General features: G+C 49.2%; 28 non-coding genes across 28 annotated transcripts; 16 read left to right on the top strand and 12 right to left on the bottom strand.

Annotated features, from left to right (window-relative positions):
• Positions 1-505: 505 nt before the first annotated feature.
• On the top strand, positions 506-578 carry trnar-acg (transfer RNA arginine (anticodon ACG)). The gene has a single exon. It is a non-coding gene; the product is annotated as a tRNA-Arg (tRNA).
• A 259-nt stretch (positions 579-837) lies between these two features.
• trnae-cuc (transfer RNA glutamic acid (anticodon CUC)) lies at positions 838-909 on the bottom strand. Its single transcript has one exon. It is a non-coding gene; the product is annotated as a tRNA-Glu (tRNA).
• A 1,290-nt stretch (positions 910-2,199) lies between these two features.
• Positions 2,200-2,282, top strand: trnal-cag (transfer RNA leucine (anticodon CAG)). The gene has a single exon. It is a non-coding gene; the product is annotated as a tRNA-Leu (tRNA).
• Positions 2,283-3,068: 786 nt separating this feature from the next.
• Positions 3,069-3,141, top strand: trnar-acg (transfer RNA arginine (anticodon ACG)). Its single transcript has one exon. It is a non-coding gene; the product is annotated as a tRNA-Arg (tRNA).
• Positions 3,142-3,400: 259 nt separating this feature from the next.
• On the bottom strand, positions 3,401-3,472 carry trnae-cuc (transfer RNA glutamic acid (anticodon CUC)). The gene has a single exon. It is a non-coding gene; the product is annotated as a tRNA-Glu (tRNA).
• Positions 3,473-3,564: 92 nt separating this feature from the next.
• Positions 3,565-3,638, bottom strand: trnam-cau (transfer RNA methionine (anticodon CAU)). The gene has a single exon. It is a non-coding gene; the product is annotated as a tRNA-Met (tRNA).
• A 1,124-nt stretch (positions 3,639-4,762) lies between these two features.
• trnal-cag (transfer RNA leucine (anticodon CAG)) lies at positions 4,763-4,845 on the top strand. The gene has a single exon. It is a non-coding gene; the product is annotated as a tRNA-Leu (tRNA).
• A 786-nt stretch (positions 4,846-5,631) lies between these two features.
• trnar-acg (transfer RNA arginine (anticodon ACG)) lies at positions 5,632-5,704 on the top strand. Its single transcript has one exon. It is a non-coding gene; the product is annotated as a tRNA-Arg (tRNA).
• Positions 5,705-6,127: 423 nt separating this feature from the next.
• On the bottom strand, positions 6,128-6,201 carry trnam-cau (transfer RNA methionine (anticodon CAU)). The gene has a single exon. It is a non-coding gene; the product is annotated as a tRNA-Met (tRNA).
• Positions 6,202-7,325: 1,124 nt separating this feature from the next.
• Positions 7,326-7,408, top strand: trnal-cag (transfer RNA leucine (anticodon CAG)). The gene has a single exon. It is a non-coding gene; the product is annotated as a tRNA-Leu (tRNA).
• Positions 7,409-8,194: 786 nt separating this feature from the next.
• Positions 8,195-8,267, top strand: trnar-acg (transfer RNA arginine (anticodon ACG)). The gene has a single exon. It is a non-coding gene; the product is annotated as a tRNA-Arg (tRNA).
• Positions 8,268-8,535: 268 nt separating this feature from the next.
• Positions 8,536-8,607, bottom strand: trnae-cuc (transfer RNA glutamic acid (anticodon CUC)). The gene has a single exon. It is a non-coding gene; the product is annotated as a tRNA-Glu (tRNA).
• Positions 8,608-8,699: 92 nt separating this feature from the next.
• Positions 8,700-8,773, bottom strand: trnam-cau (transfer RNA methionine (anticodon CAU)). The gene has a single exon. It is a non-coding gene; the product is annotated as a tRNA-Met (tRNA).
• Positions 8,774-9,897: 1,124 nt separating this feature from the next.
• Positions 9,898-9,980, top strand: trnal-cag (transfer RNA leucine (anticodon CAG)). The gene has a single exon. It is a non-coding gene; the product is annotated as a tRNA-Leu (tRNA).
• A 784-nt stretch (positions 9,981-10,764) lies between these two features.
• trnar-acg (transfer RNA arginine (anticodon ACG)) lies at positions 10,765-10,837 on the top strand. The gene has a single exon. It is a non-coding gene; the product is annotated as a tRNA-Arg (tRNA).
• A 423-nt stretch (positions 10,838-11,260) lies between these two features.
• On the bottom strand, positions 11,261-11,334 carry trnam-cau (transfer RNA methionine (anticodon CAU)). Its single transcript has one exon. It is a non-coding gene; the product is annotated as a tRNA-Met (tRNA).
• A 1,124-nt stretch (positions 11,335-12,458) lies between these two features.
• Positions 12,459-12,541, top strand: trnal-cag (transfer RNA leucine (anticodon CAG)). The gene has a single exon. It is a non-coding gene; the product is annotated as a tRNA-Leu (tRNA).
• Positions 12,542-13,327: 786 nt separating this feature from the next.
• trnar-acg (transfer RNA arginine (anticodon ACG)) lies at positions 13,328-13,400 on the top strand. The gene has a single exon. It is a non-coding gene; the product is annotated as a tRNA-Arg (tRNA).
• A 268-nt stretch (positions 13,401-13,668) lies between these two features.
• Positions 13,669-13,740, bottom strand: trnae-cuc (transfer RNA glutamic acid (anticodon CUC)). The gene has a single exon. It is a non-coding gene; the product is annotated as a tRNA-Glu (tRNA).
• A 92-nt stretch (positions 13,741-13,832) lies between these two features.
• Positions 13,833-13,906, bottom strand: trnam-cau (transfer RNA methionine (anticodon CAU)). The gene has a single exon. It is a non-coding gene; the product is annotated as a tRNA-Met (tRNA).
• A 1,124-nt stretch (positions 13,907-15,030) lies between these two features.
• On the top strand, positions 15,031-15,113 carry trnal-cag (transfer RNA leucine (anticodon CAG)). Its single transcript has one exon. It is a non-coding gene; the product is annotated as a tRNA-Leu (tRNA).
• A 786-nt stretch (positions 15,114-15,899) lies between these two features.
• On the top strand, positions 15,900-15,972 carry trnar-acg (transfer RNA arginine (anticodon ACG)). Its single transcript has one exon. It is a non-coding gene; the product is annotated as a tRNA-Arg (tRNA).
• Positions 15,973-16,231: 259 nt separating this feature from the next.
• trnae-cuc (transfer RNA glutamic acid (anticodon CUC)) lies at positions 16,232-16,303 on the bottom strand. Its single transcript has one exon. It is a non-coding gene; the product is annotated as a tRNA-Glu (tRNA).
• Positions 16,304-17,593: 1,290 nt separating this feature from the next.
• On the top strand, positions 17,594-17,676 carry trnal-cag (transfer RNA leucine (anticodon CAG)). The gene has a single exon. It is a non-coding gene; the product is annotated as a tRNA-Leu (tRNA).
• A 786-nt stretch (positions 17,677-18,462) lies between these two features.
• On the top strand, positions 18,463-18,535 carry trnar-acg (transfer RNA arginine (anticodon ACG)). The gene has a single exon. It is a non-coding gene; the product is annotated as a tRNA-Arg (tRNA).
• Positions 18,536-18,794: 259 nt separating this feature from the next.
• trnae-cuc (transfer RNA glutamic acid (anticodon CUC)) lies at positions 18,795-18,866 on the bottom strand. The gene has a single exon. It is a non-coding gene; the product is annotated as a tRNA-Glu (tRNA).
• A 92-nt stretch (positions 18,867-18,958) lies between these two features.
• On the bottom strand, positions 18,959-19,032 carry trnam-cau (transfer RNA methionine (anticodon CAU)). Its single transcript has one exon. It is a non-coding gene; the product is annotated as a tRNA-Met (tRNA).
• Positions 19,033-20,156: 1,124 nt separating this feature from the next.
• trnal-cag (transfer RNA leucine (anticodon CAG)) lies at positions 20,157-20,239 on the top strand. The gene has a single exon. It is a non-coding gene; the product is annotated as a tRNA-Leu (tRNA).
• The last annotated feature ends 351 nt before the right edge of the window (positions 20,240-20,590 follow it).

Raw genomic sequence — 20,590 nt, 5'->3', positions numbered from 1 at the left:
GAGTAATAATGATACTTACACTAATACTGAATGATAAAAGTAGGAGTAATAGAAACAATAAAGTGCAAACAGTGCATTCAGTCCTGAAAAGGAATTGAATTGTCATTAAGCAGCCTGGCGGCCGTGGGAAAGAAGCTCAGGCGATGCCGGGATTTTGCAGTTCTCGGGAGCCGAAGCCTTCTACCTGAAAGGAGCAGCTGAAACATGGTACAGCCTGGATGAGATGGGTCAGACATAATTTTTCTTGCCCTTCTCACAGCCCTGATGTTGTGAAGGGATTCCAGAGAAGGTAGAGAGGTGTTGATCACTCTCTCTGCCGAGCGGATCACCCGCTGCAGCTTGGCCTTGTCCTTGGCTGCTGCAGCAGGGAACCATGTAATTATTGATTGTGTAATAATGGATTTAATGATGGCAGAGTAAAACCGGATTAATATTTAATAATGAAGTTTGGCAGCTGGCCTCCAGAATCCAGCTGTCTTCTCCAAGCATGACTTCCCAGGTTGTTGGGCCAGTGGCGCAATGGATAACGCGTCTGACTACGGATCAGAAGATTCTAGGTTCGACTCCTGGCTGGCTCGATCCTGTTTTTACTCCTTCCTCCCACAAGTTGGGTGTCTGCTGTCCTGCGTCAACATGCCTCAGTAGAGCAGAGGACGCACACCAGGCTCTGATTGCGGAGCGCAGGACTGCAGGCAGGCAATTTAGCCGTCCAACCTTAGGTCGATGGGCCGGAGGCAGTGAAGCTTTGCCTCTTGGAGGTGCTGCGATCCTTGCCTTCGAAGCCAGCATTGCGCATAACCCGGCCGGTGAAAAAGGCAAGCGCACGTCAAAAGAGCGTTCCCTGACCGGGAATCGAACCCGGGCCGCGGCGGTGAGAGCGCCGAATCCTAGCCACTAGACCACCAGGGAGGACACGCTGGCCTTCAGGCCGTGGACGCGTGGCACACTGTGCGGAAGGAAAACGGGGCTAAAGGCTCAAACTAGTCGACAAAATGGCACCCTGCCCCGTGTGAGGCTCGAACTCACGACTTTCAGATTATGAGACTGACGCGCTGCCTAACTGCGCCAACGAGGCACGCCCAGACCGACGGCTCCTGGGTGGCCCCTTTTGTCTGGTTGCGTGGCATTTTGTGCGCCACCAGCGAGGAAACTCCTACGAGGAGAGCACGACTGGGCTTCTTGCACTATGGCTACCCACACTGAGGACCTTCTCGTTCTTAATTTGTTACACGTACAGAAACAACTTCAAGGAGACACAGAGGGGCTATGTCATGCCCAGGATTCCTATCGTCTTTTAAATGGTGTCGAGAATGGCACGCCTGCCGTTGCTGGACGATCTTGGCGCACATGCTCTCAGGCTAGATAAAACCCATTATAAATAAACACTTACATTTGACACATTTGACACAGCTGACAGATTAATGGAATAACGTTACATATCCACAATGGAAAGTCCCAGTTGTTCAGTGATCACGTATTTGGCTCGTCTTTAGCCTCATTATCTAGTAGAAAAACTTAAATTGTGCTAAAGTTGAAAGACTGTCCTATGTAAGTTGGTGACGTGTTCCACGTATTAGAGTCTGTTAAAGAAAAAGCTCTGCGGCCATTGCCTGTGGCAGTAAACTGTACTTCGCACTCACCTCTTGAAGAATCTCTTGTTTGCCTTGTGTGCTCGAGACACAATGCCACCGGTTCTTTTAAGGATGTCGCCGCCGTATGGTTAACTGTTGTCTACATTAGAAGGCAACTGCGAACCATAAAAAGGCCCTGAGACGTACAGAGATGGCGCTTTTTCGCTAAATTGCAATGCCGGCGTCCATCCGCATTTGATCAAGTATTTTCATTGCGCGTTCAAGTAGAACGAGCAGGGTCTGAGAATGGCGATTCCTTTTTGTGACCCTGTTCTAAAACAGTATGATCAAGGGGGAAAGGATCATTGAATGCAAAACCACTTTGACAGCATCCGTTACAGGGCATATGGAGACGGGCTGGGTGTGCTTTTGGCAAATGAAAGGCTTCGGGCACATTGTTCCTCATTTCGAAAAATCCACATTCGTCACTATTTCAAGGCGTTTGTAAAGAAATAAATAAGAATTAAAGATGAGCTGCATGAAGGCAATAAAATCGTGAGTCATTCCAAAAGCTACACCGGCACATTCGCTGAGGAGCGCAATCGACTCGCCCGGGCCAGTTGGGTTGGTCAGGATGGCCGAGCGGTCTAAGGCGCTGCGTTCAGGTCGCAGTCTCCTCTGGAGGCGTGGGTTCGAATCCCACTTCTGACATTCTCTTGCCTTTGTTGTAGCCACCCGTGCTGTGTATCGCGCTTTCTTCCGAGGGAGCGTCCTTTTCAAAGACGCCAGGAGACAGGCACGCGGGGGATGACCCGGATTCCCATTCTGGTAGAGATGAAGGTTCAAGGTTCAATTTATTGCAATATAGTGTCAAACACAATTGTAACTCTTTACATCCAGTCACGCATGGATGTAATGTGTCAAACGAAACATTAAGACAGAACAAGATATGACAATACACAGTCATATGGAAGGTGAATGGAAGGTGCTAAGAGTAATAATGATACTTACACTAATACTGAATGATAAAAGTAGGAGTAATAGAAACAATAAAGTGCAAACAGTGCATTCAGTCCTGAAAAGGAATTGAATTGTCATTAAGCAGCCTGGCGGCCGTGGGAAAGAAGCTCAGGCGATGCCGGGATTTTGCAGTTCTCGGGAGCCGAAGCCTTCTACCTGAAAGGAGCAGCTGAAACATGGTACAGCCTGGATGAGATGGGTCAGACATAATTTTTCTTGCCCTTCTCACAGCCCTGATGTTGTGAAGGGATTCCAGAGAAGGTAGAGAGGTGTTGATCACTCTCTCTGCCGAGCGGATCACCCGCTGCAGCTTGGCCTTGTCCTTGGCTGCTGCAGCAGGGAACCATGTAATTATTGATTGTGTAATAATGGATTTAATGATGGCAGAGTAAAACCGGATTAATATTTAATAATGAAGTTTGGCAGCTGGCCTCCAGAATCCAGCTGTCTTCTCCAAGCATGACTTCCCAGGTTGTTGGGCCAGTGGCGCAATGGATAACGCGTCTGACTACGGATCAGAAGATTCTAGGTTCGACTCCTGGCTGGCTCGATCCTGTTTTTACTCCTTCCTCCCACAAGTTGGGTGTCTGCTGTCCTGCGTCAACATGCCTCAGTAGAGCAGAGGACGCACACCAGGCTCTGATTGCGGAGCGCAGGACTGCAGGCAGGCAATTTAGCCGTCCAACCTTAGGTCGATGGGCCGGAGGCAGTGAAGCTTTGCCTCTTGGAGGTGCTGCGATCCTTGCCTTCGAAGCCAGCATTGCGCATAACCCGGCCGGTGAAAAAGGCAAGCGCACGTCAAAAGAGCGTTCCCTGACCGGGAATCGAACCCGGGCCGCGGCGGTGAGAGCGCCGAATCCTAGCCACTAGACCACCAGGGAGGACACGCTGGCCTTCAGGCCGTGGACGCGTGGCACACTGTGCGGAAGGAAAACGGGGCTAAAGGCTCAAACTAGTCGACAAAAGGGCACCCTGCCCCGTGTGAGGCTCGAACTCACGACCTTCAGATTATGAGACTGACGCGCTGCCTAACTGCGCCAACGAGGCACGCCCAGACCGACGGCTCCTGGGTGGCCCCTTGTGTCTGGTTGCGTGGCATTTTGTGCGCCACCAGCGAGGAAACTCCTGCGAGGAGAGCACGACTGGGCTTCTTGCACTCTGGCTACCCACACTGAGGACCTTCTCGTTCTTAATTTGTTACACGTACAGAAACAACTTCAAGGAGACACAGAGGGGCTATGTCATGCCCAGGATTCCTATCGTCTTTTAAATGGTGTCGAGAATGGCACGCCTGCCGTTGCTGGACGATCTTGGCGCACATGCTCTCAGGCTAGATAAAACCCATTATAAATAAACACTTACATTTGACACATTTGACACAGCTGACAGATTAATGGAATAACGTTACATATCCACAATGCAAAGTCCCAGTTGTTCAGTGATCACGTGTTTGGCTCGTCTTTAGCCTCATTATCTAGTAGAAAAACTTAAATTGTGCTAAAGTTGAAAGACTGTCCTATGTAAGTTGGTGACGTGTTCCACGTATTAGAGTCTGTTAAAGAAAAAGCTCTGCGGCCATTGCCTGTGGCAGTAAACTGTACTTCGCACTCACCTCTTGAAGAATCTCTTGTTTGCCTTGTGTGCTCGAGACACAATGCCACCGGTTCTTTTAAGGATGTCGCCGCCGTATGGTTAACTGTTGTCTACATTAGAAGGCAACTGCGAACCATAAAAAGGCCCTGAGACGTACAGAGATGGCGCTTTTTCGCTAAATTGCAATGCCGGCGTCCATCCGCATTTGATCAAGTATTTTCATTGCGCGTTCAAGTAGAACGAGCAGGGTCTGAGAATGGCGATTCCTTTTTGTGACCCTGTTCTAAAACAGTATGATCAAGGGGGAAAGGATCATTGAATGCAAAACCACTTTGACAGCATCTGTTACAGGGCATATGGAGACGGGCTGGGTGTGCTTTTGGCAAATGAAAGGCTTCGGGCACATTGTTCCTCATTTAGAAAAATCCACATTCGTCACTATTTCAAGGCGTTTGTAAAGAAATAAATAAGAATTAAAGATAAGCTGCATGAAGGCAATAAAATCGTGAGTCATTCCAAAAGCTACACCGGCACATTCGCTGAGGAGCGCTATCGACTCGCCCAGGCCAGTTGGGTTGGTCAGGATGGCCGAGCGGTCTAAGGCGCTGCGTTCAGGTCGCAGTCTCCTCTGGAGGCGTGGGTTCGAATCCCACTTCTGACATTCTCTTACCTTTGTTGTAGCCACCCGTGCTGTGTATCGCGCTTTCTTCCGAGGGAGCGTCCTTTTCAAAGACGCCAGGAGACAGGCACGCGGGGGATGACCCGGTTTCCCATTTTGGTAGAGATGAAGGTTCAAGGTTCAATTTATTGCAATATAGTGTCAAACACAATTGGAATTCTTTACATCCAGTCACGCATGGATGTAATGTGGCAAACGAAACATTAAGACAGAACAAGATATGACAATACACAGTCATATGGAAGGTGAATGGAAGGTGCTAAGAGTAATAATGATACTTACACTAATACTGAATGATAAAAGTAGGAGTAATAGAAACAATAAAGTGCAAACAGTGCATTCAGTCCTGAAAAGGAATTGGATTGTCATTAAGCAGCCTGGCGGCCGTGGGAAAGAAGCTCAGGCGATGCCGGGATTTTGCAGTTCTCGGGAGCCAAAGCCTTCTACCTGAAAGGAGCAGCTGAAACATGGTACAGCCTGGATGAGATGGGTCAGGCATAATTTTTCTTGCCCTTCTCACAGCCCTGATGTTGTGAAGGGATTCCAGAGAAGGTAGAGAGGTGTTGATCACTCTCTCTGCCGAGCGGATCACCCGCTGCAGCTTGGCCTTGTCCTTGGCTGCTGCAGCAGGGAACCATGTAATTATTGATTGTGTAATAATGGATTTAATGATGGCAGAGTAAAACCGGATTAATATTTAATAATGAAGTTTGGCAGCTGGCCTCCAGAATCCAGCTGTCTTCTCCAAGCATGACTTCCCAGGTTGTTGGGCCAGTGGCGCAATGGATAACGCGTCTGACTACGGATCAGAAGATTCTAGGTTCGACTCCTGGCTGGCTCGATCCTGTTTTTACTCCTTCCTCCCACAAGTTGGGTGTCTGCTGTCCTGCGTCAACATGCCTCAGTAGAGCAGAGGACGGACACCAGGCTCTGATTGCGGAGCGCAGGACTGCAGGCAGGCAATTTAGCCGTCCAACCTTAGGTCGATGGGCCGGAGGCAGTGAAGCTTTGCCTCTTGGAGGTGCTGCGATCCTTGCCTTCGAAGCCAGCATTGCGCATAACCCGGCCGGTGAAAAAGGCAAGCGCACGTCAAAAGAGCGTTCCCTGACCGGGAATCGAACCCGGGCCGCGGCGGTGAGAGCGCTGAATCCTAGCCACTAGACCACCAGGGAGGACACGCTGGCCTTCAGGCCGTGGACGCGTGGCACACTGTGCGGAAGGAAAACGGGGCTAAAGGCTCAAACTAGTCGACAAAAGGGCACCCTGCCCCGTGTGAGGCTCAAACTCACGACCTTCAGATTATGAGACTGACGCGCTGCCTAACTGCGCCAACGAGGCACGCCCAGACCGACGGCTCCTGGGTGGCCCCTTTTGTCTGGTTGCGTGGCATTTTGTGCGCCACCAGCGAGGAAACTCCTACGAGGAGAGCACGACTGGGCTTCTTGCACTCTGGCTACCCACACTGAGGACCTTCTCGTTCTTAATTTGTTACACGTACAGAAACAACTTCAAGGAGACACAGAGGGGCTATGTCATGCCCAGGATTCCTATCGTCTTTTAAATGGTGTCGAGAATGGCACGCCTGCCGTTGCTGGACGATCTTGGCGCACATGCTCTCAGGCTAGATAAAACCCATTATAAATAAACACTTACATTTGACACATTTGACACAGCTGACAGATTAATGGAATAACGTTACATATCCACAATGGAAAGTCCCAGTTGTTCAGTGATCACGTATTTGGCTCGTCTTTAGCCTCATTATCTAGTAGAAAAACTTAAATTGTGCTAAAGTTGAAAGACTGTCCTATGTAAGTTGGTGACGTGTTCCACGTATTAGAGTCTGTTAAAGAAAAAGCTCTGCGGCCATTGCCTGTGGCAGTAAACTGTACTTCGCACTCACCTCTTGAAGAATCTCTTGTTTGCCTTGTGTGCTCGAGACACAATGCCACCGGTTCTTTTAAGGATGTCGCCGCCGTATGGTTAACTGTTGTCTACATTAGAAGGCAACTGCGAACCATAAAAAGGCCCTGAGACGTACAGAGATGGCGCTTTTTCGCTAAATTGCAATGCCGGCGTCCATCCGCATTTGATTAAGTACTTTCGTTGCGCGTTCAAGTAGAACGAGCAGGGTCTGAGAATGGCGATTCCTTTTTGTGACCCTGTTCTAAAACAGTATGATCAAGGGGGAAAGGATCATTGAATGCAAAACCACTTTGACAGCATCCGTTACAGGGCATATGGAGACGGGCTGGGTGTGCTTTTGGCAAATGAAAGGCTTCGGGCACATTATTCCTCATTTCGAAAAATCCACATTCGTCACTATTTCAAGGCGTTTGTAAAGAAATAAATAAGAATTAAAGATGAGCTGCATGAAGGCAATAAAATCGTGAGTCATTCCAAAAGCTACACCGGCACATTCGCTGAGGAGCGCAATCGACTCGCCCGGGCCAATTGGGTTGGTCAGGATGGCCGAGCGGTCTAAGGCGCTGCGTTCAGGTCGCAGTCTCCTCTGGAGGCGTGGGTTCGAATCCCACTTCTGACATTCTCTTGCCTTTGTTGTAGCCACCCGTGCTGTGCATCGCGCTTTCTTCCGAGGGAGCGTCCTTTTCAAAGACGCCAGGAGACAGGCACGCGGGGGATGACCCGGTTTCCCATTCTGGTAGAGATGAAGGTTCAAGGTTCAATTTATTGCAATATAGTGTCAAACACAATTGGAATTCTTTACATCCAGTCACGCATGGATGTAATGTGGCAAACGAAACATTAAGACAGAACAAGATATGACAATACACAGTCATATGGAAGGTGAATGGAAGGTGCTAAGAGTAATAATGATACTTACACTAATACTGAATGATAAAAGTAGGAGTAATAGAAACAATAAAGTGCAAACAGTGCATTCAGTCCTGAAAAGGAATTGAATTGTCATTAAGCAGCCTGGCGGCCGTGGGAAAGAAGCTCAGGCGATGCCGGGATTTTGCAGTTCTCGGGAGCCGAAGCCTTCTACCTGAAAGGAGCAGCTGAAACATGGTACAGCCTGGATGAGATGGGTCAGACATAATTTTTCTTGCCCTTCTCACAGCCCTGATGTTGTGAAGGGATTCCAGAGAAGGTAGAGAGGTGTTGATCACTCTCTCTGCCGAGCGGATCACCCGCTGCAGCTTGGCCTTGTCCTTGGCTGCTGCAGCAGGGAACCATGTAATTATTGATTGTGTAATAATGGATTTAATGATGGCAGAGTAAAACCGGATTAATATTTAATAATGAAGTTTGGCAGCTGGCCTCCAGAATCCAGCTGTCTTCTCCAAGCATGACTTCCCAGGTTGTTGGGCCAGTGGCGCAATGGATAACGCGTCTGACTACGGATCAGAAGATTCTAGGTTCGACTCCTGGCTGGCTCGATCCTGTTTTTACTCCTTCCTCCCACAAGTTGGGTGTCTGCTGTCCTGCGTCAACATGCCTCAGTAGAGCAGAGGACGCACACCAGGCTCTGATTGCTCAGATGGCGGAGCGCAGGACTGCAGGCAGGCAATTTAGCCGTCCAACCTTAGGTCGATGGGCCGGAGGCAGTGAAGCTTTGCCTCTTGGAGGTGCTGCGATCCTTGCCTTCGAAGCCAGCATTGCGCATAACCCGGCCGGTGAAAAAGGCAAGCGCACGTCAAAAGAGCGTTCCCTGACCGGGAATCGAACCCGGGCCGCGGCGGTGAGAGCGCCGAATCCTAGCCACTAGACCACCAGGGAGGACACGCTGGCCTTCAGGCCGTGGACGCGTGGCACACTGTGCGGAAGGAAAACGGGGCTAAAGGCTCAAACTAGTCGACAAAAGGGCACCCTGCCCCGTGTGAGGCTCGAACTCACGACCTTCAGATTATGAGACTGACGCGCTGCCTAACTGCGCCAACGAGGCACGCCCAGACCGACGGCTCCTGGGTGGCCCCTTTTGTCTGGTTGCGTGGCATTTTGTGCGCCACCAGCGAGGAAACTCCTACGAGGAGAGCACGACTGGGCTTCTTGCACTCTGGCTACCCACACTGAGGACCTTCTCGTTCTTAATTTGTTACACGTACAGAAACAACTTCAAGGAGACACAGAGGGGCTATGTCATGCCCAGGATTCCTATCGTCTTTTAAATGGTGTCGAGAATGGCACGCCTGCCGTTGCTGGACGATCTTGGCGCACATGCTCTCAGGCTAGATAAAACCCATTATAAATAAACACTTACATTTGACACATTTGACACAGCTGACAGATTAATGGAATAACGTTACATATCCACAATGGAAAGTCCCAGTTGTTCAGTGATCACGTATTTGGCTCGTCTTTAGCCTCATTATCTAGTAGAAAAACTTAAATTGTGCTAAAGTTGAAAGACTGTCCTATGTAAGTTGGTGACGTGTTCCACGTATTAGAGTCTGTTAAAGAAAAAGCTCTGCGGCCATTGCCTGTGGCAGTAAACTGTACTTCGCACTCACCTCTTGAAGAATCTCTTGTTTGCCTTGTGTGCTCGAGACACAATGCCACCGGTTCTTTTAAGGATGTCGCCGCCGTATGGTTAACTGTTGTCTACATTAGAAGGCAACTGCGAACCATAAAAAGGCCCTGAGACGTACAGAGATGGCGCTTTTTCGCTAAATTGCAATGCCGGCGTCCATCCGCATTTGATCAAGTATTTTCATTGCGCGTTCAAGTAGAACGAGCAGGGTTTGAGAATGGCGATTCCTTTTTGTGACCCTGTTCTAAAACAGTATGATCAAGGGGGAAAGGATCATTGAATGCAAAACCACTTTGACAGCATCTGTTACAGGGCATATGGAGACGGGCTGGGTGTGCTTTTGGCAAATGAAAGGCTTCGGGCACATTGTTCCTCATTTAGAAAAATCCACATTCGTCACTATTTCAAGGCGTTTGTAAAGAAATAAATAAGAATTAAAGATAAGCTGCATGAAGGCAATAAAATCGTGAGTCATTCCAAAAGCTACACCGGCACATTCGCTGAGGAGCGCTATCGACTCGCCCAGGCCAGTTGGGTTGGTCAGGATGGCCGAGCGGTCTAAGGCGCTGCGTTCAGGTCGCAGTCTCCTCTGGAGGCGTGGGTTCGAATCCCACTTCTGACATTCTCTTACCTTTGTTGTAGCCACCCGTGCTGTGTATCGCGCTTTCTTCCGAGGGAGCGTCCTTTTCAAAGACGCCAGGAGACAGGCACGCGGGGGATGACCCGGTTTCCCATTTTGGTAGAGATGAAGGTTCAAGGTTCAATTTATTGCAATATAGTGTCAAACACAATTGGAATTCTTTACATCCAGTCACGCATGGATGTAATGTGGCAAACGAAACATTAAGACAGAACAAGATATGACAATACACAGTCATATGGAAGGTGAATGGAAGGTGCTAAGAGTAATAATGATACTTACACTAATACTGAATGATAAAAGTAGGAGTAATAGAAACAATAAAGTGCAAACAGTGCATTCAGTCCTGAAAAGGAATTGGATTGTCATTAAGCAGCCTGGCGGCCGTGGGAAAGAAGCTCAGGCGATGCCGGGATTTTGCAGTTCTCGGGAGCCGAAGCCTTCTACCTGAAAGGAGCAGCTGAAACATGGTACAGCCTGGATGAGATGGGTCAGACATAATTTTTCTTGCCCTTCTCACAGCCCTGATGTTGTGAAGGGATTCCAAGGGGTAGAGAGGTGTTGATCACTCTCTCTGCCGAGCGGATCACCCGCTGCAGCTTGGCCTTGTCCTTGGCTGCTGCAGCAGGGAACCATGTAATTATTGATTGTGTAATAATGGATTTAATGATGGCAGAGTAAAACCGGATTAATATTTAATAATGAAGTTTGGCAGCTGGCCTCCAGAATCCAGCTGTCTTCTCCAAGCATGACTTCCCAGGTTGTTGGGCCAGTGGCGCAATGGATAACGCGTCTGACTACGGATCAGAAGATTCTAGGTTCGACTCCTGGCTGGCTCGATCCTGTTTTTACTCCTTCCTCCCACAAGTTGGGTGTCTGCTGTCCTGCGTCAACATGCCTCAGTAGAGCAGAGGACGCACACCAGGCTCTGATTGCGGAGCGCAGGACTGCAGGCAGGCAATTTAGCCGTCCAACCTTAGGTCGATGGGCCGGAGGCAGTGAAGCTTTGCCTCTTGGAGGTGCTGCGATCCTTGCCTTCGAAGCCAGCATTGCGCATAACCCGGCTGGTGAAAAAGGCAAGCGCACGTCAAAAGAGCGTTCCCTGACCGGGAATCGAACACGGGCCGCGGCGGTGAGAGCGCCGAATCCTAGCCACTAGACCACCAGGGAGGACACGCTGGCCTTCAGGCCGTGGACGCGTGGCACACTGTGCGGAAGGAAAACGGGGCTAAAGGCTCAAACTAGTCGACAAAATGGCACCCTGCCCCGTGTGAGGCTCGAACTCACGACCTTCAGATTATGAGACTGACGCGCTGCCTAACTGCGCCAACGAGGCACGCCCAGACCGACGGCTCCTGGGTGGCCCCTTTTGTCTGGTTGCGTGGCATTTTGTGCGCCACCAGCGAGGAAACTCCTACGAGGAGAGCACGACTGGGCTTCTTGCACTCTGGCTACCCACACTGAGGACCTTCTCATTCTTAATTTGTTACACGTACAGAAACAACTTCAAGGAGACACAGAGGGGCTATGTCATGCCCAGGATTCCTATCGTCTTTTAAATGGTGTCGAGAATGGCACGCCTGCCGTTGCTGGACGATCTTGGCGCACATGCTCTCAGGCTAGATAAAACCCATTATAAATAAACACTTACATTTGACACATTTGACACAGCTGACAGATTAATGGAATAACGTTACATATCCACAATGGAAAGTCCCAGTTGTTCAGTGATCACGTATTTGGCTCGTCTTTAGCCTCATTATCTAGTAGAAAAACTTAAATTGTGCTAAAGTTGAAAGACTGTCCTATGTAAGTTGGTGACGTGTTCCACGTATTAGAGTCTGTTAAAGAAAAAGCTCTGCGGCCATTGCCTGTGGCAGTAAACTGTACTTCGCACTCACCTCTTGAAGAATCTCTTGTTTGCCTTGTGTGCTCGAGACACAATGCCACCGGTTCTTTTAAGGATGTCGCCGCCGTATGGTTAACTGTTGTCTACATTATAAGGCAACTGCGAACCATAAAAAGGCCCTGAGACGTACAGAGATGGCGCTTTTTCGCTAAATTGCAATGCCGGCGTCCATCCGCATTTGATTAAGTATTTTCGTTGCGCGTTCAAGTAGAACGAGCAGGGTCTGAGAATGGCGATTCCTTTTTGTGACCCTGTTCTAAAACAGTATGATCAAGGGGGAAAGGATCATTGAATGCAAAACCACTTTGACAGCATCCGTTACAGGGCATATGGAGACGGGCTGGGTGTGCTTTTGGCAAATGAAAGGCTTCGGGCACATTGTTCCTCATTTCGAAAAATCCACATTCGTCACTATTTCAAGGCGTTTGTAAAGAAATAAATAAGAATTAAAGATGAGCTGCATGAAGGCAATAAAATCGTGAGTCATTCCAAAAGCTACACCGGCACATTCGCTGAGGAGCGCAATCGACTCGCCCGGGCCAATTGGGTTGGTCAGGATGGCCGAGCGGTCTAAGGCGCTGCGTTCAGGTCGCAGTCTCCTCTGGAGGCGTGGGTTCGAATCCCACTTCTGACATTCTCTTGCCTTTGTTGTAGCCACCCGTGCTGTGCATCGCGCTTTCTTCCGAGGGAGCGTCCTTTTCAAAGACGCCAGGAGACAGGCACGCGGGGGATGACCCGGTTTCCCATTCTGGTAGAGATGAAGGTTCAAGGTTCAATTTATTGCAATATAGTGTCAAACACAATTGGAATTCTTTACATCCAGTCACGCATGGATGTAATGTGGCAAACGAAACATTAAGACAGAACAAGATATGACAATACACAGTCATATGGAAGGTGAATGGAAGGTGCTAAGAGTAATAATGATACTTACACTAATACTGAATGATAAAAGTAGGAGTAATAGAAACAATAAAGTGCAAACAGTGCATTCAGTCCTGAAAAGGAATTGAATTGTCATTAAGCAGCCTGGCGGCCGTGGGAAAGAAGCTCAGGCGATGCCGGGATTTTGCAGTTCTCGGGAGCCGAAGCCTTCTACCTGAAAGGAGCAGCTGAAACATGGTACAGCCTGGATGAGATGGGTCAGACATAATTTTTCTTGCCCTTCTCACAGCCCTGATGTTGTGAAGGGATTCCAGAGAAGGTAGAGAGGTGTTGATCACTCTCTCTGCCGAGCGGATCACCCACTGCAGCTTGGCCTTGTCCTTGGCTGCTGCAGCAGGGAACCATGTAATTATTGATTGTGTAATAATGGATTTAATGATGGCAGAGTAAAACCGGATTAATATTTAATAATGAAGTTTGGCAGCTGGCCTCCAGAATCCAGCTGTCTTCTCCAAGCATGACTTCCCAGGTTGTTGGGCCAGTGGCGCAATGGATAACGCGTCTGACTACGGATCAGAAGATTCTAGGTTCGACTCCTGGCTGGCTCGATCCTGTTTTTACTCCTTCCTCCCACAAGTTGGGTGTCTGCTGTCCTGCGTCAACATGCCTCAGTAGAGCAGAGGACGCACACCAGGCTCTGATTGCTCAGATGGCGGAGCGCAGGACTGCAGGCAGGCAATTTAGCCGTCCAACCTTAGGTCGATGGGCCGGAGGCAGTGAAGCTTTGCCTCTTGGAGGTGCTGCGATCCTTGCCTTCGAAGCCAGCATTGCGCATAACCCGGCCGGTGAAAAAGGCAAGCGCACGTCAAAAGAGCGTTCCCTGACCGGGAATCGAACCCGGGCCGCGGCGGTGAGAGCGCCGAATCCTAGCCACTAGACCACCAGGGAGGACACGCTGGCCTTCAGGCCGTGGACGCGTGGCACACTGTGCGGAAGGAAAACGGGGCTAAAGGCTCAAACTAGTCGACAAAAGGGCACCCTGCCCCGTGTGAGGCTCGAACTCACGACCTTCAGATTATGAGACTGACGCGCTGCCTAACTGCGCCAACGAGGCACGCCCAGACCGACGGCTCCTGGGTGGCCCCTTTTGTCTGGTTGCGTGGCATTTTGTGCGCCACCAGCGAGGAAACTCCTACGAGGAGAGCACGACTGGGCTTCTTGCACTCTGGCTACCCACACTGAGGACCTTCTCGTTCTTAATTTGTTACACGTACAGAAACAACTTCAAGGAGACACAGAGGGGCTATGTCATGCCCAGGATTCCTATCGTCTTTTAAATGGTGTCGAGAATGGCACGCCTGCCGTTGCTGGACGATCTTGGCGCACATGCTCTCAGGCTAGATAAAACCCATTATAAATAAACACTTACATTTGACACATTTGACACAGCTGACAGATTAATGGAATAACGTTACATATCCACAATGGAAAGTCCCAGTTGTTCAGTGATCACGTATTTGGCTCGTCTTTAGCCTCATTATCTAGTAGAAAAACTTAAATTGTGCTAAAGTTGAAAGACTGTCCTATGTAAGTTGGTGACGTGTTCCACGTATTAGAGTCTGTTAAAGAAAAAGCTCTGCGGCCATTGCCTGTGGCAGTAAACTGTACTTCGCACTCACCTCTTGAAGAATCTCTTGTTTGCCTTGTGTGCTCGAGACACAATGCCACCGGTTCTTTTAAGGATGTCGCCGCCGTATGGTTAACTGTTGTCTACATTAGAAGGCAACTGCGAACCATAAAAAGGCCCTGAGACGTACAGAGATGGCGCTTTTTCGCTAAATTGCAATGCCGGCGTCCATCCGCATTTGATCAAGTATTTTCATTGCGCGTTCAAGTAGAACGAGCAGGGTCTGAGAATGGCGATTCCTTTTTGTGACCCTGTTCTAAAACAGTATGATCAAGGGGGAAAGGATCATTGAATGCAAAACCACTTTGACAGCATCCGTTACAGGGCATATGGAGACGGGCTGGGTGTGCTTTTGGCAAATGAAAGGCTTTGGGCACATTGTTCCTCATTTCGAAAAATCCACATTCGTCACTATTTCAAGGCGTTTGTAAAGAAATAAATAAGAATTAAAGATGAGCTGCATGAAGGCAATAAAATCGTGAGTCATTCCAAAAGCTACACCGGCACATTCGCTGAGGAGCGCAATCGACTCGCCCAGGCCAGTTGGGTTGGTCAGGATGGCCGAGCGGTCTAAGGCGCTGCGTTCAGGTCACAGTCTCCTCTGGAGGCGTGGGTTCGAATCCCACTTCTGACATTCTCTTGCCTTTGTTGTAGCCACCCGTGCTGTGTATCGCGCTTTCTTCCGAGGGAGCGTCCTTTTCAAAGACGCCAGGAGACAGGCACGCGGGGGATGACCCGGTTTCCCATTCTGGTAGAGATGAAGGTTCAAGGTTCAATTTATTGCAATATAGTGTCAAACACAATTGGAATTCTTTACATCCAGTCACGCATGGATGTAATGTGGCAAACGAAACATTAAGACAGAACAAGATATGACAATACACAGTCATATGGAAGGTGAATGGAAGGTGCTAAGAGTAATAATGATACTTACACTAATACTGAATGATAAAAGTAGGAGTAATAGAAACAATAAAGTGCAAACAGTGCATTCAGTCCTGAAAAGGAATTGAATTGTCATTAAGCAGCCTGGCGGCCGTGGGAAAGAAGCTCAGGCGATGCCGGGATTTTGCAGTTCTCGGGAGCCGAAGCCTTCTACCTGAAAGGAGCAGCTGAAACATGGTACAGCCTGGATGAGATGGGTCAGACATAATTTTTCTTGCCCTTCTCACAGCCCTGATGTTGTGAAGGGATTCCAGAGAAGGTAGAGAGGTGTTGATCACTCTCTCTGCCGAGCGGATCACCCGCTGCAGCTTGGCCTTGTCCTTGGCTGCTGCAGCAGGGAACCATGTAATTATTGATTGTGTAATAATGGATTTAATGATGGCAGAGTAAAACCGGATTAATATTTAATAATGAAGTTTGGCAGCTGGCCTCCAGAATCCAGCTGTCTTCTCCAAGGATGACTTCCCAGGTTGTTGGGCCAGTGGCGCAATGGATAACGCGTCTGACTACGGATCAGAAGATTCTAGGTTCGACTCCTGGCTGGCTCGATCCTGTTTTTACTCCTTCCTCCCACAAGTTGGGTGTCTGCTGTCCTGCGTCAACATGCCTCAGTAGAGCAGAGGACGCACACCAGGCTCTGATTGCGGAGCGCAGGACTGCAGGCAGGCAATTTAGCCGTCCAACCTTAGGTCGATGGGCCGGAGGCAGTGAAGCTTTGCCTCTTGGAGGTGCTGCGATCCTTGCCTTCGAAGCCAGCATTGCGCATAACCCGGCCGGTGAAAAAGGCAAGCGCACGTCAAAAGAGCGTTCCCTGACCGGGAATCGAACCCGGGCCGCGGCGGTGAGAGCGCCGAATCCTAGCCACTAGACCACCAGGGAGGACACGCTGGCCTTCAGGCCGTGGACGCGTGGCACACTGTGCGGAAGGAAAACGGGGCTAAAGGCTCAAACTAGTCGACAAAATGGCACCCTGCCCCGTGTGAGGCTCGAACTCACGACTTTCAGATTATGAGACTGACGCGCTGCCTAACTGCGCCAACGAGGCACGCCCAGACCGACGGCTCCTGGGTGGCCCCTTTTGTCTGGTTGCGTGGCATTTTGTGCGCCACCAGCGAGGAAACTCCTACGAGGAGAGCACGACTGGGCTTCTTGCACTATGGCTACCCACACTGAGGACCTTCTCGTTCTTAATTTGTTACACGTACAGAAACAACTTCAAGGAGACACAGAGGGGCTATGTCATGCCCAGGATTCCTATCGTCTTTTAAATGGTGTCGAGAATGGCACGCCTGCCGTTGCTGGACGATCTTGGCGCACATGCTCTCAGGCTAGATAAAACCCATTATAAATAAACACTTACATTTGACACATTTGACACAGCTGACAGATTAATGGAATAACGTTACATATCCACAATGGAAAGTCCCAGTTGTTCAGTGATCACGTATTTGGCTCGTCTTTAGCCTCATTATCTAGTAGAAAAACTTAAATTGTGCTAAAGTTGAAAGACTGTCCTATGTAAGTTGGTGACGTGTTCCACGTATTAGAGTCTGTTAAAGAAAAAGCTCTGCGGCCATTGCCTGTGGCAGTAAACTGTACTTCGCACTCACCTCTTGAAGAATCTCTTGTTTGCCTTGTGTGCTCGAGACACAATGCCACCGGTTCTTTTAAGGATGTCGCCGCCGTATGGTTAACTGTTGTCTACATTAGAAGGCAACTGCGAACCATAAAAAGGCCCTGAGACGTACAGAGATGGCGCTTTTTCGCTAAATTGCAATGCCGGCGTCCATCCGCATTTGATCAAGTATTTTCATTGCGCGTTCAAGTAGAACGAGCAGGGTCTGAGAATGGCGATTCCTTTTTGTGACCCTGTTCTAAAACAGTATGATCAAGGGGGAAAGGATCATTGAATGCAAAACCACTTTGACAGCATCCGTTACAGGGCATATGGAGACGGGCTGGGTGTGCTTTTGGCAAATGAAAGGCTTCGGGCACATTGTTCCTCATTTCGAAAAATCCACATTCGTCACTATTTCAAGGCGTTTGTAAAGAAATAAATAAGAATTAAAGATGAGCTGCATGAAGGCAATAAAATCGTGAGTCATTCCAAAAGCTACACCGGCACATTCGCTGAGGAGCGCAATCGACTCGCCCGGGCCAGTTGGGTTGGTCAGGATGGCCGAGCGGTCTAAGGCGCTGCGTTCAGGTCGCAGTCTCCTCTGGAGGCGTGGGTTCGAATCCCACTTCTGACATTCTCTTGCCTTTGTTGTAGCCACCCGTGCTGTGTATCGCGCTTTCTTCCGAGGGAGCGTCCTTTTCAAAGACGCCAGGAGAGAGGCACGCGGGGGATGACCCGGTTTCCCATTCTGGTAGAGATGAAGGTTCAAGGTTCAATTTATTGCAATATAGTGTCAAACACAATTGGAATTCTTTACATCCAGTCACGCATGGATGTAATGTGTCAAACGAAACATTAAGACAGAACAAGATATGACAATACACAGTCATATGGAAGGTGAATGGAAGGTGCTAAGAGTAATAATGATACTTACACTAATACTGAATGATAAAAGTAGGAGTAATAGAAACAATAAAGTGCAAACAGTGCATTCAGTCCTGAAAAGGAATTGAATTGTCATTAAGCAGCCTGGCGGCCGTGGGAAAGAAGCTCAGGCGATGCCGGGATTTTGCAGTTCTCGGGAGCCGAAGCCTTCTACCTGAAAGGAGCAGCTGAAACATGGTACAGCCTGGATGAGATGGGTCAGACATAATTTTTCTTGCCCTTCTCACAGCCCTGATGTTGTGAAGGGATTCCAGAGAAGGTAGAGAGGTGTTGATCACTCTCTCTGCCGAGCGGATCACCCGCTGCAGCTTGGCCTTGTCCTTGGCTGCTGCAGCAGGGAACCATGTAATTATTGATTGTGTAATAATGGATTTAATGATGGCAGAGTAAAACCGGATTAATATTTAATAATGAAGTTTGGCAGCTGGCCTCCAGAATCCAGCTGTCTTCTCCAAGCATGACTTCCCAGGTTGTTGGGCCAGTGGCGCAATGGATAACGCGTCTGACTACGGATCAGAAGATTCTAGGTTCGACTCCTGGCTGGCTCGATCCTGTTTTTACTCCTTCCTCCCACAAGTTGGGTGTCTGCTGTCCTGCGTCAACATGCCTCAGTAGAGCAGAGGACGCACACCAGGCTCTGATTGCGGAGCGCAGGACTGCAGGCAGGCAATTTAGCCGTCCAACCTTAGGTCGATGGGCCGGAGGCAGTGAAGCTTTGCCTCTTGGAGGTGCTGCGATCCTTGCCTTCGAAGCCAGCATTGCGCATAACCCGGCCGGTGAAAAAGGCAAGCGCACGTCAAAAGAGCGTTCCCTGACCGGGAATCGAACCCGGGCCGCGGCGGTGAGAGCGCCGAATCCTAGCCACTAGACCACCAGGGAGGACACGCTGGCCTTCAGGCCGTGGACGCGTGGCACACTGTGCGGAAGGAAAACGGGGCTAAAGGCTCAAACTAGTCGACAAAAGGGCACCCTGCCCCGTGTGAGGCTCGAACTCACGACCTTCAGATTATGAGACTGACGCGCTGCCTAACTGCGCCAACGAGGCACGCCCAGACCGACGGCTCCTGGGTGGCCCCTTGTGTCTGGTTGCGTGGCATTTTGTGCGCCACCAGCGAGGAAACTCCTGCGAGGAGAGCACGACTGGGCTTCTTGCACTCTGGCTACCCACACTGAGGACCTTCTCGTTCTTAATTTGTTACACGTACAGAAACAACTTCAAGGAGACACAGAGGGGCTATGTCATGCCCAGGATTCCTATCGTCTTTTAAATGGTGTCGAGAATGGCACGCCTGCCGTTGCTGGACGATCTTGGCGCACATGCTCTCAGGCTAGATAAAACCCATTATAAATAAACACTTACATTTGACACATTTGACACAGCTGACAGATTAATGGAATAACGTTACATATCCACAATGCAAAGTCCCAGTTGTTCAGTGATCACGTGTTTGGCTCGTCTTTAGCCTCATTATCTAGTAGAAAAACTTAAATTGTGCTAAAGTTGAAAGACTGTCCTATGTAAGTTGGTGACGTGTTCCACGTATTAGAGTCTGTTAAAGAAAAAGCTCTGCGGCCATTGCCTGTGGCAGTAAACTGTACTTCGCACTCACCTCTTGAAGAATCTCTTGTTTGCCTTGTGTGCTCGAGACACAATGCCACCGGTTCTTTTAAGGATGTCGCCGCCGTATGGTTAACTGTTGTCTACATTAGAAGGCAACTGCGAACCATAAAAAGGCCCTGAGACGTACAGAGATGGCGCTTTTTCCCTAAATTGCAATGCCGGCGTCCATCCGCATTTGATCAAGTATTTTCATTGCGCGTTCAAGTAGAACGAGCAGGGTCTGAGAATGGCGATTCCTTTTTGTGACCCTGTTCTAAAACAGTATGATCAAGGGGGAAAGGATCATTGAATGCAAAACCACTTTGACAGCATCCGTTACAGGGCATATGGAGACGGGCTGGGTGTGCTTTTGGCAAATGAAAGGCTTCGGGCACATTGTTCCTCATTTAGAAAAATCCACATTCGTCACTATTTCAAGGCGTTTGTAAAGAAATAAATAAGAATTAAAGATAAGCTGCATGAAGGCAATAAAATCGTGAGTCATTCCAAAAGCTACACCGGCACATTCGCTGAGGAGCGCTATCGACTCGCCCAGGCCAGTTGGGTTGGTCAGGATGGCCGAGCGGTCTAAGGCGCTGCGTTCAGGTCGCAGTCTCCTCTGGAGGCGTGGGTTCGAATCCCACTTCTGACATTCTCTTACCTTTGTTGTAGCCACCCGTGCTGTGTATCGCGCTTTCTTCCGAGGGAGCGTCCTTTTCAAAGACGCCAGGAGACAGGCACGCGGGGGATGACCCGGTTTCCCATTTTGGTAGAGATGAAGGTTCAAGGTTCAATTTATTGCAATATAGTGTCAAACACAATTGGAATTCTTTACATCCAGTCACGCATGGATGTAATGTGGCAAACGAAACATTAAGACAGAACAAGATATGACAATACACAGTCATATGGAAGGTGAATGGAAGGTGCTAAGAGTAATAATGATACTTACACTAATACTGAATGATAAAAGTAGGAGTAATAGAAACAATAAAGTGCAAAC

This window comes from Misgurnus anguillicaudatus, chromosome 10 (assembly GCF_027580225.2).
Source record: "Misgurnus anguillicaudatus chromosome 10, ASM2758022v2, whole genome shotgun sequence".
Classification (NCBI taxonomy): domain Eukaryota; kingdom Metazoa; phylum Chordata; class Actinopteri; order Cypriniformes; family Cobitidae; genus Misgurnus; species Misgurnus anguillicaudatus.
The sequence above is the reverse complement of the archived record's forward strand: the minus strand, read 5'-3'. Positions and strand labels throughout refer to the sequence as shown.